Genomic DNA, 17707 nt, shown 5'->3' with positions numbered 1-17707 from the left:
AAAAAATGAAGCAGATAATCTATATACAGAGATAACTGAAAGTTGAATACAGCTCTTTTTCACTTCTAGCATTTTAAATCTTTTCCCACATTTTTCCCTATTTATGTTTATAAATTTGGTGTGCATCCCAAGAAAGCAGTGTTTTCTCTTTTACTTTCTTTGTAGCTAGAATCTATGTTGAGAATGTAAGAAAGATCTAATGGCTCAATAACCACACAACGTCGAAGCCATCACCAGTTTACAACAGCCTGACTTTTTTCCTACAACTTTACAGGAATCATCTTCTGAAGCCAAAGTGGCTCATTACAGTCTTTTGCAAGTGCCAACAGCTTTCCCACCACTGTATTTTCCCCTCTCCATGCCACCTTCTGGCCTATTACTTCCTGTCTATCTTTCAAATCCAGCTTTGGTTCTGTCTTTTCCAAGATGCCTTCTCTTCTTATTCCTCGTGTGAATCCATTTTACTTACTTTAGTTATTTTTAATCCCCAAAGAAATTCTACTTAAAAAAAAAATCTCAGAGTTGTGTGAAGAAAAAAGTAAAGTTCTATCCACTCCCCAGAGTTCCTAATATATATCCTTCCAGTAATTTAAAAATAGATATCCAAATAAATTTTTATGGCATCATTCTATACATGCTGTTGTACACTTGCTTTGTCACTAAACTATGAATCATCTATTAACACTCACTGTACTCGTTCTGTAATAATGAGTACTTAACTCTTTATATCTGAATACTTTTTTATTTTAAAAAAATGTTTTTTCTTTATTAGAGAAGTTGTGTGTTCACAGAAAAATCCTGCATCAATTCAGGATTTGCTTACATCACCCCACTACCAACACCTTGCATTGGTGTGGAAGATTTGTTACAATTGATAATAGCACATTTTATAAATTAAATTAAACTATTAATTAAAGACCATGGTTTAACTTAGGGTTTATTGTGTACTGTAATTCCATGGATTTTTTTTTTTAATTTTATTTGGTTACCATATATACAATCTAACATTTCCCCTTTTAATCATATGCAGATGTGTATTTCAGTGCTGTTAATTGTGTTTATAGTATTTTGCTACCGTGCCCACCACCCATTACCAAAACATTTCCATCATTCCAAATAGGAACCCTGTACTTTTCAAGTCTTAACTTCCCACTCCCTATCCCTACCCTGACCCTTGGTAACCTATATTCTAGATTTTGACTCTGTGTGTTTGCTTATTCTAATTGTTTCAAGTCAGTGAGATCGTACAATATTTGTCTTTTTGTATCTGGCTCATTTCACTTAACATCATGTCATCTAGGTTCATCCATGTTGTCTCAATGTATCAGAACTTTACTCCTTTTTACTAGTGAATACTATTTCATTTTATATAAAATACCATATTTTGTTTGTCCATTCATCAGTTGATAGATACTTGGGTTACTTCCATATCTTGGCAATTGTGAATAATGCTGCTATGAATACCACTGTGCAAATATCTGTTCAAGTCACTGCTTTCAAGTCTTCTGGGTATATACCTAGTAGTGGGATTGCTGGGTCTTATGCTAATTCTTTATGTAGCTTTCTTAGAACCACCAAACTGTCTTCCACAGTGGCTGCACCATTTTACATTCCCACCAGCAATGAATGAGTGTTCCTATTTCTCTGCATCCTCTCCTACATTTGTTATTTTGAATGCCTTTTTCATGTGTGTTAGTCTTAGTCTTCCAACTAAAATAAGAAGCTTTTTGGGGGACAGAGACTATACCTTAGGCTTTTGTTCTTCCTCATTAGGGATATGCAGAGGCCTGTCTTCTAGGTGATACTCAATAAGTATTGTTGATTGAATTGGACATTTAAGCCTATTGCTTAGTGTGATGTTCAGGAGAAGTCTTAGAAGAATGATCTTTCTTTTTATTATAGGTAATCTTTCAAATGAAAATAATATACAAATGCATTTACTTCTAAAATTAATATTGTGGGTGGGGGTTGTGGATAAAATTAATGAATGAAATTTGAGAAGGCCCAGCATGAGGCATAACATCTGGCACAGTTTGCTCTGTGGGATCGAGGAAAAGGATAGCAGGACAGAAAACATAAGAGCAACTTTATTGCGGGCTAAGAGAAAGGGTGAATGAAGGGAAACTTTGTGTGCAGAAGAATAAATATAGTCAATACAAAAACTGCAGTAGAGAGCTATGTTATACTTTAAACTATCATCAGAGCCCCATGGCTTCCAAAATACCTCTTCATCAAAGAAAAAAAGAGATATAAGCTTTGTGGCAAATGAAAGAGGAAATATCTTCTTTGTCCTGAAGCATTTGAAAAATGAAAAGTTTTGCTTCAAGAGTATGAGATTGCTTGATAAAATCCATTATATGACATAAATCTCAAAATTAACCTTTTCTCAAATGTTTCATTTACTTTTCATTCTCACAAACCTCTACTGATCAATGCCTTATTTTATTTTTTTCATAAATACATAGATAAGTAGTATTTTATACTAAAGGTTCACATTGGAAGTGTCAATAATGGGATCCACTGACCAAATGATCATTTGAACAACCACAACAAACAATGTACTATATTAAAAATAAGCAATGGCCCAGTCTTGTGCATTTTGTAGTGAATACTCTATGAATTTTTAAATTCTTCATGCCACTGGAAAGCAGAATGACTGCAGCTTAAAACCATAAGTTGGAGAAAGTTTTCTGCAGTTTTAGAAATTGAATTACTGAACGCAGGTTATCTTTTGCATAATTGTATAAAGCTGATGAGATGGGTCTCTTTTGTTGATTGCTTTCCAAATTCTACTCAAGTGAATTCACAGCTGATGGTTTTAAGCAGAGTAAAGACAGATTAACTGGTTCACATAAAATACAACCTTTAGAGACAGAAAAATGAAATAGTCCTACAGCTTCACAAGATGTTATACATTTTTGTATGTAAAATACCCAGTAATTCTGATGGCAGATATCTTCTCCCTTCTCTGGCTTCATTGTGGTTTTTATAACATATTTACCTTTTCCTATTAGAGTTACATCTTTGGTTTAGTCTTCCAACTTTGATTTTACAATTTTAGAACAGTGACTGTTTTTGGCAGAAAAAAATGTCATGAGAAAATTGCTTTGACATAAGATTTTAAGTCTTTATATAAAGGTGTGATTTAAATATTTCTTCTGCCAGGAATTGTTTAGACAGTTAAACATTAGTAATGCATAGGGAAAATTATGCCTAGTGTTGTGTTTGTTGAAGTGTCTTCTCATGATGGTTTTTTGTTTTGTTTTTGGTACCATATCAGCACACATATGAAATGGTAAATTTAAATTAGCGACAAACCAAAGAGAGGACCAAAAGTAACACAGTTGCTTTGGACTGGAGCACTTCTGATCAAGAGAGCAGACTACGCGAAAATTGAAAGACATCCTCACCTTGCCCCTACCCACACACCCCGCCACCATTACCCCACGTCCACCATGCACTTTAAATTCAAAGCAACAATCTAGGCATTATTTCCGTTTTACAAATAAGGAGCCTGTGGCTCAGGAAGGTTATTTGCCCACAGTTCCAGGTAGGGGTGATAGCAGGATTGATAATTCAGGTGCGTCTCATTGGAAAGTCAATCTTCTTAATCGCCACACTCAAGGTTTTGTTTTCTCAATTCTAAAAATTTGGTAGAAATAAAGGCATTTTTAATCAAAGAAAATTAAAAGTTGTAATTACATAATTTTCTAACAAATTTGGGAACCTGAAAACTGACTTTGGACTAAAATTTTAGTATTTCTAAATAGAAATTTAGTATTTCTAAATATCACACAGCGAACGCATCTTTACTTCAGAATGTCAGGCAAAAACACAGAGGAGAAAAACATTTTATCTCCATGCACTTAAGTTACGAATTGGCGTGTTTCGTTTTGGGACCGGAATCTCAAACGCCCCCTGTATCTCTCCATTTTCCATTTCCGTGAATCTCACTCTTTGGAGACAAAAACCCTTTGGTTTGTAATGGCCTCCCCATCCCCCACAAAGCAAACTGTATTTAATTCTCATTCCCTGAAGCAGAGTATAAGCTGCCAAAAACTCATTCTACTCATCTCTCTTGAGCCCCAGCCACTTACATCCTCCGCGGCAATGAGTGCCCCAGCTCTGGAGCGCAGCGGCCCTGGGAACCTGTGAACCCGCTCGCACAGGTCTCCGTCAAATAAGCCATTTTCTCAGGAGCTTTTTACTTCTGCGATGTCTATTGTGAAAGTTTTGCAAAGTTTCCTCAGCATTTCTCCCAACTGAAGTGGCATACTTTTCAAATTCAATTCTATATCTTCAATAGTTTTGAAGAAAAGTTTGTTAAAGTAAAAACAACAGTTTATTAGATGATAATTAAAAGTTGGTACCTGTCCAGTTTCCCTGCCTATGCAACATTGTGAGGGAGGCAGGAGGGGAGGTTGCTTAGAAAATTGCTATCACAAAGTATATTTTAAAATGACTAATTATAAACATTTTCTTGTTTTTGTATTCATTAATGTTAAAATACAGCAGAGAGGTAACTCAATTTAGTTCAAAAGCCATTTTTCTAAATAAGAATTATCTGGGAACAGCATTACATTAATAGACACTGCCAGCGGCTAGATTCTGCATACAAAACACTTGTTCATGTTTTCCTTGAACTCCTTTGATTGTGCCCAACACTTAAGTTTATACTGAATGAGCTCGGTCTGGTCCTTGGCAACCATCAGAGGGTAATGAATAGTGGAACATGGAAAGGCTTAAATGTCCTGGCACAAGCCCTGGGTCTGTATGATGAGCTAACCATGGCATTGTAATAAGGCCCTGTGTCCTTTTGGAAATAAAATCTTGGCCTGTGGACAGAGGTCTGTGTATATACATTGAATTTCTCTGTCTTCCTGCTATGCTAGTCTATTCATAATTAAACTTTGAAGGCAAAGTTCTGAAGAGGTTCTTGAATGCCTCTTCTCCAAGTAGGCCGAGAAACAAGTGGCTGATGTAAAAATGACATAGCCTTACCCTTTTTATTTGGTAGCTTTCTGAACTTCACGTCAGAATCTTGAAGAACAAATTTTAAGCTGGAGAGCAGTGTGGACATTCACTATATTTCTCTCTCCAAAATGTCTTCTGTGGTAATTTGCCACAGATTTTTCCTATGGAGGAACTTCTGATGTTCTGATTTTTGTGTTTACAGTTCCATCTGTATTAGTACTGAAATGTCTGTCTGTCTCAGTACATCTCAATTCCAAGAATGAATTGCTCTTCTTATAAGCAGTCTGCCTTGAAAGCAAACAAGGGAAGAAAAATTAAACTAGTGACTGATTAAAGCTATGACATAACTTGCTTTCCCTTTCTAATTTTCATTCTTAAAAACAGAATAAAAGTGTTGTAGCCAAAACCTGCCAGAAAGTTCTGAAAAAGTCAGACATATATGGATAATAAAAACTTATTTTAGGTATGTTAAATCTGCTGTTGATAATTGTCAATTATCAAGAAGAGCCTTCTAAAGCATATTTTAATTCTGTTATAAAACTAGACTCTTGATAGGATAAAAACAGTTAAATAACACCATGAAAAACCTGAATTATATAAATATTAAAATCAGAGAATTTAGTATAAAAACATTCTTAAATACATGCAAATATAATGGCATAATTTCTGGGAATTGCTTAAAAGCCATTTGATGGGAGGAGTGAGAGTGAGAGGAAATAGGTCAGCTCATAAATGAAATAAGGTTGGCCATGAATGGTTCATAGTTAACCTGGGTGATGTGCACATGAATGTTCATTTTACTATTTCCTCTACTTTTTAGATGTTTGAAATTTTTCATAATAAAGAGTTAAATTTTTTTGAGGGTTCAGATTGTTCTCTGAATGAAAGGTTTTCTTGCCAAGATGCTTTAAGAAGCTCTTAAATGCTTTATGATATGCAAATAATACCATATGTTAATAATCAGATTTTGCTTCAATGATTGCATTCAGAATACCAGCATGGATATTGATAGAAAAATTGTGTTGTTACCTAGAATGCTTGGGTCACTGAGATAATTAGGATTGTTAAGTTAGTCTTTAATGTAGGCTCTCCACAGATGAACAATCGTTGAAAAGAATCTTTGAAAACATTTGAAATACATAGCAGTAAATCCATATAAGGCATAATCTAATCTCTACAGGTGATTAAAAAATTGTTGCCTTCTTATGTTTATGACATGCCCTGTAGACAAGGAAAATTTTTGATTTGCAGAGTATCAGTTAAGAAGATGAAAAGATGTTCCATGTGCCAAAACTAACTGATAAGTGTGTTAATATCTATTTATAACATGTAATAAACTTTTGTACTTCATTTTTGTTTGGCTTAGTTTAAACACTAATCAATTATATCAAATTTTAATTATTTGAATATGGTTATAGTATTACTTGGTTGGGAGAGGGACATCTCTTGGTTGTTTCCTGATAGGAAAGATTCACTCTAATGAGGCTGTTAATTTGGTATTAGAGGCAATGGAAACATCAGGTAAATGCTGATGACTGTCCTGTAAGCAGAGTGCCTTTGATGTCTCTGTTCTGATCTGACACTAGTCTTAGTATGTCCTAGAGAACAGTATTTAGCCTAAATAGCTGGTCATCTGCTTTCTGAAGACTGCTACCCACTTGCCATGCAAGTATTAATGAAGAGGTATTCATGTTTATAATCTGTTTTTATTCTATGCATATTAAGATATTTTTTCCTCAATCTTTGAAAAGTTTGATAGCAGTCCATTTGAGAGAGATATAAAAAAATTAATACTGGCTTCTGTGGTAAGTAAACTCAAAATGAAAGTTGAAGGAGGTGTGTCCCGGCCCGCGGGACGTTCAACGGAGGCTCCGAGTCCTGTGAGGGAGGAATGGTATGGGACAAGAGACATGAGGAATGACAGCAAGACAGGTTTCTGATCAAGCTGCAAAATTTTATTGAAGAGGCAGGGTATATATACTCTAAGGGTGGAGGGAGTGGCTAGTAAGGACGGGTGGTGATCTAGGATTGGTTGCTGCTGTTGCTAGGGTGGAAGGCAAACGTAGGGGGATTGGCGGTTGCTGGGGGTCTGGGATTAGTGGTAGCTGTTGCTGGGGTGGATGGCCAATGGGCGGCTACTGTTTAGGCGCGAACTAGCTACTGCTTAGGCGGGAACTACTGTTACTTCCTTGAAGAAGGCTAATTATAGCTTAGGCTGTTCTTGCATCAGCCCTGGCGGCCATGTTGCATGTTACCGGTATCGCTGAAGGTGAATATTATATATGCTACCTTAATTGTCCCCAACAGAGGTGAATGCCCAGAGATCGAAACTTCGGTTTTAAAATTACATGTATCTACTATATGATCTATGGACTTCTGTAGATAGATATGAAAATCATGTCTAATATGTAATAGTTTGGGTTAAATTTTTGGTCATACAATCAATCATTAAATAATTTCTGGGGGTCTACTGAATTCACTGTGTTTTCATCTGTCTGCCCATTCATTTGTCCATTTGTTCATTCATTACATACTCAGTGTCTAATCTGAACTTGTTCTAGGAGATCCAGCGGTGAATAAGATAAGCCAGGTTTCTGCCCTCGTGGAGCTTACATTCTAGGGGTCAGAGACTGGTAGTAGCTAACTAAGAGACATATCAGGTAGTTTAAAGTGATATTCAAAGTGTTAGTGTAGGATGATGTGATAGAGAGTTGCCAGGTGGTCATAAAAGGCATCTCTGAAGATCTTTTAGCTGGGATCTGAATGTCAAGAAAAAGCCAGTCATGCAAAGCTGAGTTGTTAAGTTCTTTTTGTTAAAAACTAAAAAAATCTTAAAGCAGTATCTGACTTTCAAAGTGGTAGGATTCTATCCAAATAATACATGTACCTTGAGTCTACCAGACCAGTCAGTGGATGAGGTAAATGTCTCTTAGATGTGCATTTAAATCTAAGCCGCTGCTTCATTCATCAACACACTACAGGCTGACTTTTCTTATACCACAGGGCACTTTAACTTCCAGTGCAAAACTTGAGCAGGGCACTTGTGTTTGGCATGCTTTGCTTCTTTCAGCCTTTCAGCCATTGATGTGGAGCCAGACATCTCTAACCCAGAACTTCCTTTTACCTTCTGGTTGTCCAGACAGCTGCTTACTTCCTGATCCTTTTCCATGCTGACTGGCCATCCACATACACTGTCAGTGCTGCCTGAGCTCCCACCCCACACCCCCAAAATAAGGAAAACCTATTTTGTCTTCTGTTTGCTTGATGCCAAATTCTTGTTCTTTCCCAAGTTACTCCTGGATATTCTGATGGCCAAATCTGCACCAACTTGTAAATCGAAGAAAACTTGACTGTATTCCTTTCTGTCTCCCACTCCACTTCCCATTGCTCTCTGTCATGTCTTCACACTCCAGGGTAACATCAACAACATTTTCCAGTGATCTTTTTGGGGGAGGGGAGCAGTGCCCATAAATTTAGTGCTTGTTTTGGACTGCCACCAAAGACATTCTGGAGTAAATGGGCCTTATAACACTAAGGCAGTCCTATGTGGGTAAATGCCTAAATTAAGAGCTATTCCAGCTCATGTCTGAAAAACATTGTATTTTCCAATTGCACAGGAAAAGTGTTATTGATAGTGAATTAATAGTTTCTTACTGAGCTGAAAAATCATTTTGCTAGTGCTTCATGTGTGGCCTCTCTATGCCTAAATAAATTGCTGCTTCAGTGCCTATGCAAAGGACAACTAACATTTATGAAAGAAATCAGATAAAATATTTTGTGTTGCAGTAATCTCTTACATCTTTTGGACCCCTTAACTTCATGGAATTGCAAACAAGCATAAGTTTTAAAACACTGTGTCTGTTTCTACGAAGATAACTAGATAGATATGGTAATCATGTTGTTTAAACAGATTTAGAGCATTTTTAGCTCCTTAAAATTCTAAACTTTTAAGAAAGAATTTTCTCTGTATTTTTTAAAGTTATGTTTTGGCATGGAAAGTATTTCCATGCTCAGCATTGATTTTACCTGTCTAGGAAATTGATTTATCAGTTTTTCTTATTTCTAAAAAGACAGTTCTCTTCATAAAATCCCCTAGTTCTTTTTCAGACAATTGAATTTGTGTCATTTTTTTCTGGCATCTGACTTAAAGGTGAAAACCACATGAATGATACCATTTATCATCAATTCAGCCCATATTGTGAATCAAATGGAACTACATTTTCCATTTATTACCTCTGGGCTAGTATTAACAGTGTTAAATTGGACATAGGTTCATAAAACATAATATGTTCCGTATACAACAAATAGTGTTGTCAAGATTTGTTGAAGTAACAGAAACATGATCTGAATTGTCAGGAAATTATCAAAACAGCTAGAGGCAAGATAATTTATTAATTTGAATAGCTACTCAGTACATCTGTTCTATGTAGTATGTAGGGTTAGGGCTCCAGAAGGCTTCTGTTCTGCCAATTTATTTGTTATTGGTTTACTAGGATAATTTATTTCCAGTACATGTAGCTTGAGTTCCCCCACATAATGAACATAAATATCACACTAGTTCTTTCTTCCTAACAGTGTTGTAAGGGTTAAATAAATACCACGTATCAAGTGAGAAAGCATCTGAGGTTTCCACTGATTTCTGTTCCCAGTTATTCATTATCATATTTTAAGCAATTTTGTCATGTAATAGTGTTTATAAAACTTGTTTTGAGACCTTGAAAAGTAGGGTTCTGGACACATACAAAACACCATTAATTTTAGAGAAAAAATTACAAGTTTTCCAAAAGAAAAGTGTAAACAAATGTCATGTTATGATTTTCAAGTGACTAGTATAATTGACATATTTGTTTTTTAAAAGCATTCACTTATATACAAAATAGAAAAGCTAAATATATCACTTATTTAGCAGAGAAACAAGTTTTAGACTTCAAAGTGATTATTGCTAGCCTTGCTTCCCTACCAATTTTGAAATACTCTGATAAAATGCATAAGAAATAGGTACGTCAATATAATCATTAAGTTGATTTTTCATGGAGGATCATTCACTCATTTACTTTTTTGCATCCTTGTTTCTATACATTTTTATGTAAGCATTTCAAAATGTAGGCCTTTAAAATCATTTTCATTTTTGCCTTAGCCCCTAAAGATTTTTAATCACAATAAATCATGTAATAATTACTTCCCAGAAATGGTTTAAACAATAACATTTTTAGATACAGAATATAAGAGCCTTTTGCAGATTTTGGAAGTAATTTATTTTCAATTACAAACAGACCGTCCTCCCATAAAACAGTAGGAGCACATTTGCAGCTTCGTTTGGGTTATTTAACCACAGATCTGTTTTTATACATGAATGAGAAACTTCTAAATATTTATTGTCAATGTTGAATGAGCAGAATGGATTTAGAAATAGTTACAGTATTCTTGAAAGAAATAGGAGAGAAGATGAAATGAGTGTGTAGGAAGAGGTTTTCTGGATTTTTTCTCCAAATGTCCTGCTGGCATTTGGACTTAGGAGACTTGATCATATAAAAGTTGCTCCTCCATCATAGGTCACCAAGTTTAGTAGGGTTTAGACAATTTTCTGGATTTTAAGACATAGCAGTACATATTTTTATCTTTTTTATCAGAAAGATGATTTGGTAACATGTTTGTGCAGAAGAACTTTCCCTAGTGACTTGCCTTTGCCTCTTGATTAACTAACTGGTCTCAAGGAGCTTAATTTGCACAAAGTAATGACTGAAAAAAGCACATGCTGCTACGTGCCGCAGATTGTGTTTTGTGTCTGCCGCAAGTGAAGTAAGACAGAAATAAATGTTGACCTGCTCAATGCCTGGAAGTTACCCTTAGATATTACTGTACTTGAAATTTCCTTAAAATGCTCTATTGGCTTTTTGTTCCCTATTATCATCTCCTGGGAGAGTGGAGCATACGTGTGTATCTCTTTGATGGGATAAGCATTCCCACAGTTTGCTCCTTGTTGAGCCCAAGTCTCCTAACTGTGCAAACTTCAAGCAGCATACTATGTGCAAGTACAGATTTTGGAATGCTCAGTTGGTTAAGAAACTACAAAGTGGAATGTGGACACCTAAAATTAAGGATTATAATTTATGCAGATGTGTTCTAGCTCCATTATCCTGAATCTGTGGTTTTCTAAGTACTTAATGGTTTTGGTTTTTAAAAATCATGCTCCTTTTCTTTCCACATTATCATACATTTACATCTTGAAATAAAGTTAAGCATTAGAATAAAACATAGACACCCCGCTGAGTTAAAGATTTTAAATCTTATTCTATCGTACTTACCCTTAGACAGATCCACCCACTTAACTCTGAGGTCTGCATATAATCTTTGAAATCTAAATGCAGTAAAATTACTAAATCAAAAGATGTTAAAAACTGTCAGTGAACGATTGTGAACTTGAATGGGTAGTAAAGGAAATTTTTCTAAGATGCTAAGCACTATACTGTATAGTATTTCTTCATTGGTGACCCTTAGGGAATTTCTAGCAGTGTAAATTGCCTTTTCAGCTTTTGGATACATTTCAAGATGAATTCCTTATTAGAAATTCAAAGGAAATCTTTAGTAATCATTTTAATGTTCCACATCAGTGGATTCGACTCAGCTTCCTCATAAAGTTTTGCTTTTCCTTAGTAAATTACTCACAAAATGCAGGGGGACTGGCGCAGGACTAAGTTTAATCATAGAACTCAAGGGGACAGTAGTTTTAGTGAAAGTATGATAACTCTTCACTAAGCAGCTGAATTTTATTTTTTTTTTGATAGATATGGTGGCAACATTATTTCCTGAGTTTATTCTGACATGTAAAATACAGCAAAGGGCAAATTTTTTCACAACGAAATTTGTATTAGTTTGGTTAATAAACTATAAAAATCAAATTTTAAATGACCCTGGAAGGATACTTGGAAGTATGTGTGTATCTGGATGTGTGCAAGCGGTGGTGGTGGGGAGTGTGCAAAGTGCATATATGTGTATGATTAAAAATTAATTATTATTTTATCCTATGTCTATGTAGATGTTTTAGAAATGTTTTATTCCTTCTTCTCCATTGCTGATTCTCTGGGTAATTATCTCACAGATTAATTAAGTATTTATATAATTTGGGAATTGAATAGGGCATACCTCAGTCAGTCCCTCATTTCAAGGTCCTTTCTTTCTCCAGAACAAAACAAAAGTAACCAAAGTTTTAAAAATATGTAATCCATCTTAGCAGTACACACAAATCCAATAGTTGCGGCCTATTTTCATTCTGTTCCCTTGGGAGACATTCCATCCCTTAGGTATGTAACTGAAAAGACCTGTTTGTGTACTCATTTCCGTGAAAGCATTTAATGAGACTTATAAATGATTGACAGTGAAAAGAAAACAATAAAAATTTCATAATTTTATAAATATAAACTCACTTGGCTTTAGCCTCACACTCTGATTTTTGAAGGCCATATGTTGGTCTCATTTAGCTGCTGTCGTCGTGCCCACCTTTCCATGACATGTTAGAAAAGGGAAGGTCCAGATGTGGACTGATCTGAGATGTTGTTCAGTTTCTCTGTTCTTTAACACAGCGAAGACAACAATTTTGTTGGCACATTCTAATAAATTTTAGTATGTGAAGTAGTAGTGGAACTAAACAAGACAATATCTGAAGTAAGTTTTTCTCGACCTAGAAGATTGCAGGATGATGCCACAGCTAACGTCAGAAAGTAAACGGAGGAGGAATATCGAGTTTTCTGGGCAGAGGAGTTTGACACATAAACGAAGAGGAAAACAAAAGTTATAATTTATGTTTTACTTTTACTAACACTAAATATTTTATTTTGCCACCCACATATTATTCTAATCTGCAGTGTAATATAAGCTTTAGAATAATACTGAATATTCACAAGAATTCTTATGCCCCTCAATTTAACTGAATTACTTTTTACAAAATGCAGATTGAAGGAATTCACAAATTAGCTGTGTGCTAAGCCCTATTTTAGGAGAAGGTGGGTGATGGGTGTTTTGTGCATAAGGAGTGGGAGATGTAGAAAAAACTTAAGGCCTGACCACAGTAGTCAAGAAGCATATTTAACAACTTATTTAGAGAATAAAGAAGGTTTCTATGAAACAAACAGCAGAATAACAGATAGTAAAAGAAATATGCCAAAGTTGATAGTGTAGTATCAGTAACTGAAGGGGGAAAACTTCCCAAATGAAATGCCAACACTGAAAACACAGAGAAACGTGATTTTTTATTACTGTAATTTTGTCATACAAATTCAAATCTATGTAATATTTACTCAAGAACTTATTCAAGAAACAGTCCATTTAAATGAACCAAAAATTTAAATAAGTAGAGAGGGATTATTCTGTAGTAAGGATTCAGTAAATGTTAATTACTATCATTGTTATGATCGATCGTTATTAGTTTTAAAAAGGTATGTTTTGGGTGGCAATTCCAGCCCTATTTTAACCTCGGCTTTCAGTTCGTTTCTGTATTTTGTTCAGGTTGCACATTTTAGAGAAAATCTTGATTAACACAGGTAAGCAGTTGCAAATAGTAAGCTTTTTTTTGTTTGGTTTTAATAGCTTGCTTTGCCAATGCCTCATTATGATAGTCTTCATTTAAATCAAGATGGCAAGAGATGCTTTTCTTTTAGGCAGATCTCTCCCCACTTACCTGGGCAGGAAAAGCAAGCAAGCAAACAAACAAAAAACAAACAACAACAAAAAACACTTGATTGTGCAAATTTATTCATTGGTTATTTCCATTGTGTTACTATTTAGTATATATAGAGTTTAAGGTGTGTGTATATGTATTTTATCAATGTTTAACTGCTTAAAGAAACAAATCAGATATTTGAAAAACCTCTAAAACACCCTCATGTAATGCAGACTTTCCAAGTTTTGCAGATATATGGCAAATTAGAATAATATGTGTAATATAATATGGTGTGTCTTATAAGACTAGGGTTGACAAACTACAGCCTATGGGCCAATCAGGCCCACCACCTATTTTTGTATGGCCTGTGAGCTAAAACTTATTTTTACATATTTAAATGGTTGAAAAAGAAAAGAAGAAAAATTTATCATGACACGTGAAAATTAATGAAATTCAAATTTCAGTGTCCATAAATAAAAGTTTGGAACACAGCCATACTCATTCGTTTACATATTGTCTGGATACTTTGTGCTACCATGGCAGAACTGAGTAGTTGTGACTGAGACATGGTAGACCATAAAGCCTAAATTATTTATTATTGAATGCTTTACTGAAAAAGTTTGCCAACCCTGCTAAGAAAGTTTTGTGGTTGATAAAGAGGGAGATAATTGAGTGCTAAAGCCTGGGAAGGCATCATGGGAGAATTCTTCTTGATCCAGGTTATTGGAGTAGGCTGAGGAAGAAACATCCGATGAAAGGGAACAAGAGGGACAAGATGTAGAAATTTGAGGGTGAATGGCTTCTCTCTTAGTTTGCTTGAGGTACTATCACAAAGATCACACAATGGATTGCCTTAAACAACAAGAATTTATTGGCTCACAGTTTTGAGGCTAGAATAAATCCAAAATCAGGATATCAGCAAGGTTTGCTTTCTCCCCAAAGAGTGTAGCATTTTGATGCTGGCTTCGGGCAATCCTTGGGGTTCCTTGACTTACTTGTCACATGATGGTGTCCTCTCCTTTCTCACTTGTGTGACTTCCAGTTCCTATTTATAAGGCCTCTGGTAATCCTGATTAATATCTACCCTCATTCAGTTGGGCCACACTTTACCTTTTTAAAAACAAATCTTCAAGCTGTCCTACAATGGGTTCACACCCACAGGAGTGGGAATTAAGATTAAGAACACTCTTTTTCAGGGGTATATAACTCAATCCAGCACAATTCCCATTGGTATACTATAATCAAACTCTTATAAATAGAAAATATTTTTAAGATATCAATAATTTATCAGAAAGCAGTGACACAAACAGGTGTTTTCACACCGATGTTCATAGCAGCATTATTCACAATTGCCAAGAGATGGAAACAATCCAAATGTCCTTCAACAGATGAGTGGATAAACAAAATGTGGTATATACACATGAGGGAATACTACCTGGCAGTAAGAAGGAACAAGGTCATGAAACATATGACAACATGAATGAAACTTGAAGACATAATGCTGAATGAAATAAGCCAGACACAAAAACAGAGATATTAAATGTTACCACTAATGTGAACTCTGTGAAAAATGTAAAATAAATGTTTTATATTTTAGAATGTAGGGGACGTTGAGATAGACAGCAACTAGTGAAGGGGGAACAATAATCTCGTAAGAACAGATAAGTTATTGAGGGTAATCTTAATGATATGGGAATGCTCAGGAATGACAATGGTTTGTTAATTTTCTTGGGGTATGGTAGGAACATGTTGGAAGCAATCTAGTTATTTTAGGTTATTTATTTTTCTTATTCCTTTGCTTTGTTTGAATTTTTTAAATTTTTTGATAAATAAAGTTTTTAAAAAATAATAATTTATCAGAACAGAAGACCTTGTATACTCAGATTCTTTAGAGGTAATACTCAATAGTTACTTCTATTTTGTTTACATTTTGATCAGGCTCACTAAAATGAGATTCTATTTCTATTTGATTGACTTCATTTGGTCTTTCATTTAGCAAATATGTCTTGAGTGCCTACTGTATGTGAGGCACTTTGTCAGGAACTTCAGTGTAATGAACAAAAACAAAACTAAACAAGGTGGGGGGAAAAAGCCATATTTCCCAGCCCTTTTAGGTTCTTACAGTCTGTGGGGAAGAAGGAGGTTTCCCAAATAATCACAAACAAATGTAAAATTATACCAGAAAAATGTTTAATTGACCTACAGGATCAGAAAGTCATGGAAATCTTCCCTGAGGAGGTATAGATTGAGCTGAGATTCAAGGAAGAAACAAGAGATACACTGGTGATGGTTGTTGGAGGGTAGAGATAATTTCAGCTAGAAGAAATGCATGTCCAAAGGCACTGTGGTAAGAACGAGAGTGAAAGTAGGTTCATGTAGCCAGGCGTAGGAGTTGAGGAAGAGTATGGTGCATGTTGAGGCTGAGGCAAAGGCCAGGAAATGCAGAGCCTTGTCGCCATGGTAATATCTCAGGTCTTTAACCCAAGAGCAGTAGGTGTCATTCATATGTTTTAAGCATGGGGTGTCTCTGTCGCTGTATTGGTCACCTGTATCTGTCTGTCCAAACTTCCTTTTCTTATGAGGAGTGTAGTCATATTGGACTAGGGCACATCCTATTACAATTTGGCCTCATCTTAACTAATAAACATCTTCAAAGATCATATTCACAAATGAGTTCACCACCACAAGTCCAGGGCTAAGGACTTAATACGTCTTTGGAGGGGACACGATTCAGTCCATAACATAGTACCATTGTCTGAGATAGGAAGTCTGGCAGAAAGGCTGTCAGGACTTCATTCTTTGGCATGTGGAAATTGAGCTGCCTTTAAGTCATTCATGTGAAATGTTGTGAGTGGCCTGTGTATAGGTGTTACCTAGTGATCTGTGAATAGGTACTTATTTCAGAGCTGTGGATTGGCTGTGAACACCAGGACTGCTTTTAGAGGAAAGGGCTGTGGGCCAAGCGTTGAGGATGTCATTTAAGGACTGGATAGAAGTGGACAGAAGAGAGGCCTGGAAAGTGTGCAGACAGAAGCAGAATAGTGGGAGTAAAATCAGAAGAGTGTTGTGTCGTAGAAGTCAACGGAAGAGAAGTATCAAGAGAATGCTAATGCTTTTAAGAAGTCAACAAAAAGGGACTGATGAGTATCCATGGATTTTGTGACATGACCATCTTTGATGACCAGAGTGAGAAATGTTTCGAGGAAGCAATACGATTAAAATCCCTAAATTATTTTTTTCAAAGTTATTTATACCTTTCACAATATTAGTTTTAAAGAAAACCTGAATTTCCCAGGTGTGATCATTTTATTGTTCAATTGATCTCAAACTTTACAGTGGCAGTTAATTAAAAAATGGGATTCACTTAAATTTGCTTCACAGCAAATTCTGATTGAAAACATCTATTTCCCACCACCTACATACTTAAATCTTACCCAGATTATATATCAAATCCCCTTTAATAAAAGGGGCAATAATGAGAAAAAGGTTGCCGTTGCAGCATTTTAAGTGATTTATTTTTTTAAGTAGAACTGGTAAATCAAGGGAAATATCACATTGCTCACAGGACTTGTCAATTTGAAGTAGTTTCTCAACCAACTTAATTTTACTACTCCAATTTATTAAATAGTTCCTTCCCCCTCACCTAGATTTGTTCTGTATGTGGCTGAAGGAAGCAGTGCATTATCAAAGGAAGGTTGGAAAGGATGGGGGTGGGGTGGGGGGCTGAAGGAAATCTACATTTTGTTTATACGGCTTTCGTGAGGAGTTTTTGGTATGATTTCACATATTCATTTAATTGTTTTTCTTATGTCTTTCGAATTTTGTTATAATGTGAAAGTGGACAGAGACTGTATATGTCGTGGTTAGGTTCTTTGGAAGCAGATAGCGAGATGGAGGTCAGGGTATAAGATGTTGATTAGGGACACCTGTGAAAGAAGTGTTTGGGATGGATTGGGCATTGTGATGCAAGCCAACACTGCAGGTAGCAAGTCCCTGCTATGGATGGGACTTGAAGACCCTCATCTACTCGCCACTGCAGGCTGCTGCTTGGGCGAGGAGGCCCTCCCTGCAGCTGAG

The 17707-nt window shown here is 35.7% G+C and overlaps 1 protein-coding gene across 2 annotated transcripts in view; it reads left to right on the top strand.

The window, feature by feature from the left end:
• FBXL17 (F-box and leucine rich repeat protein 17) overlaps positions 1-17707 on the top strand; it is a 564196-nt gene that overhangs the window by 295024 nt on the left and 251465 nt on the right. The gene's annotated exons all lie outside the window — the stretch shown is intronic.

Source organism: Choloepus didactylus, chromosome 13, assembly GCF_015220235.1.
Source record: "Choloepus didactylus isolate mChoDid1 chromosome 13, mChoDid1.pri, whole genome shotgun sequence".
NCBI lineage: Eukaryota > Metazoa > Chordata > Mammalia > Pilosa > Megalonychidae > Choloepus > Choloepus didactylus.
The sequence above is the reverse complement of the archived record's forward strand: the minus strand, read 5'-3'. Positions and strand labels throughout refer to the sequence as shown.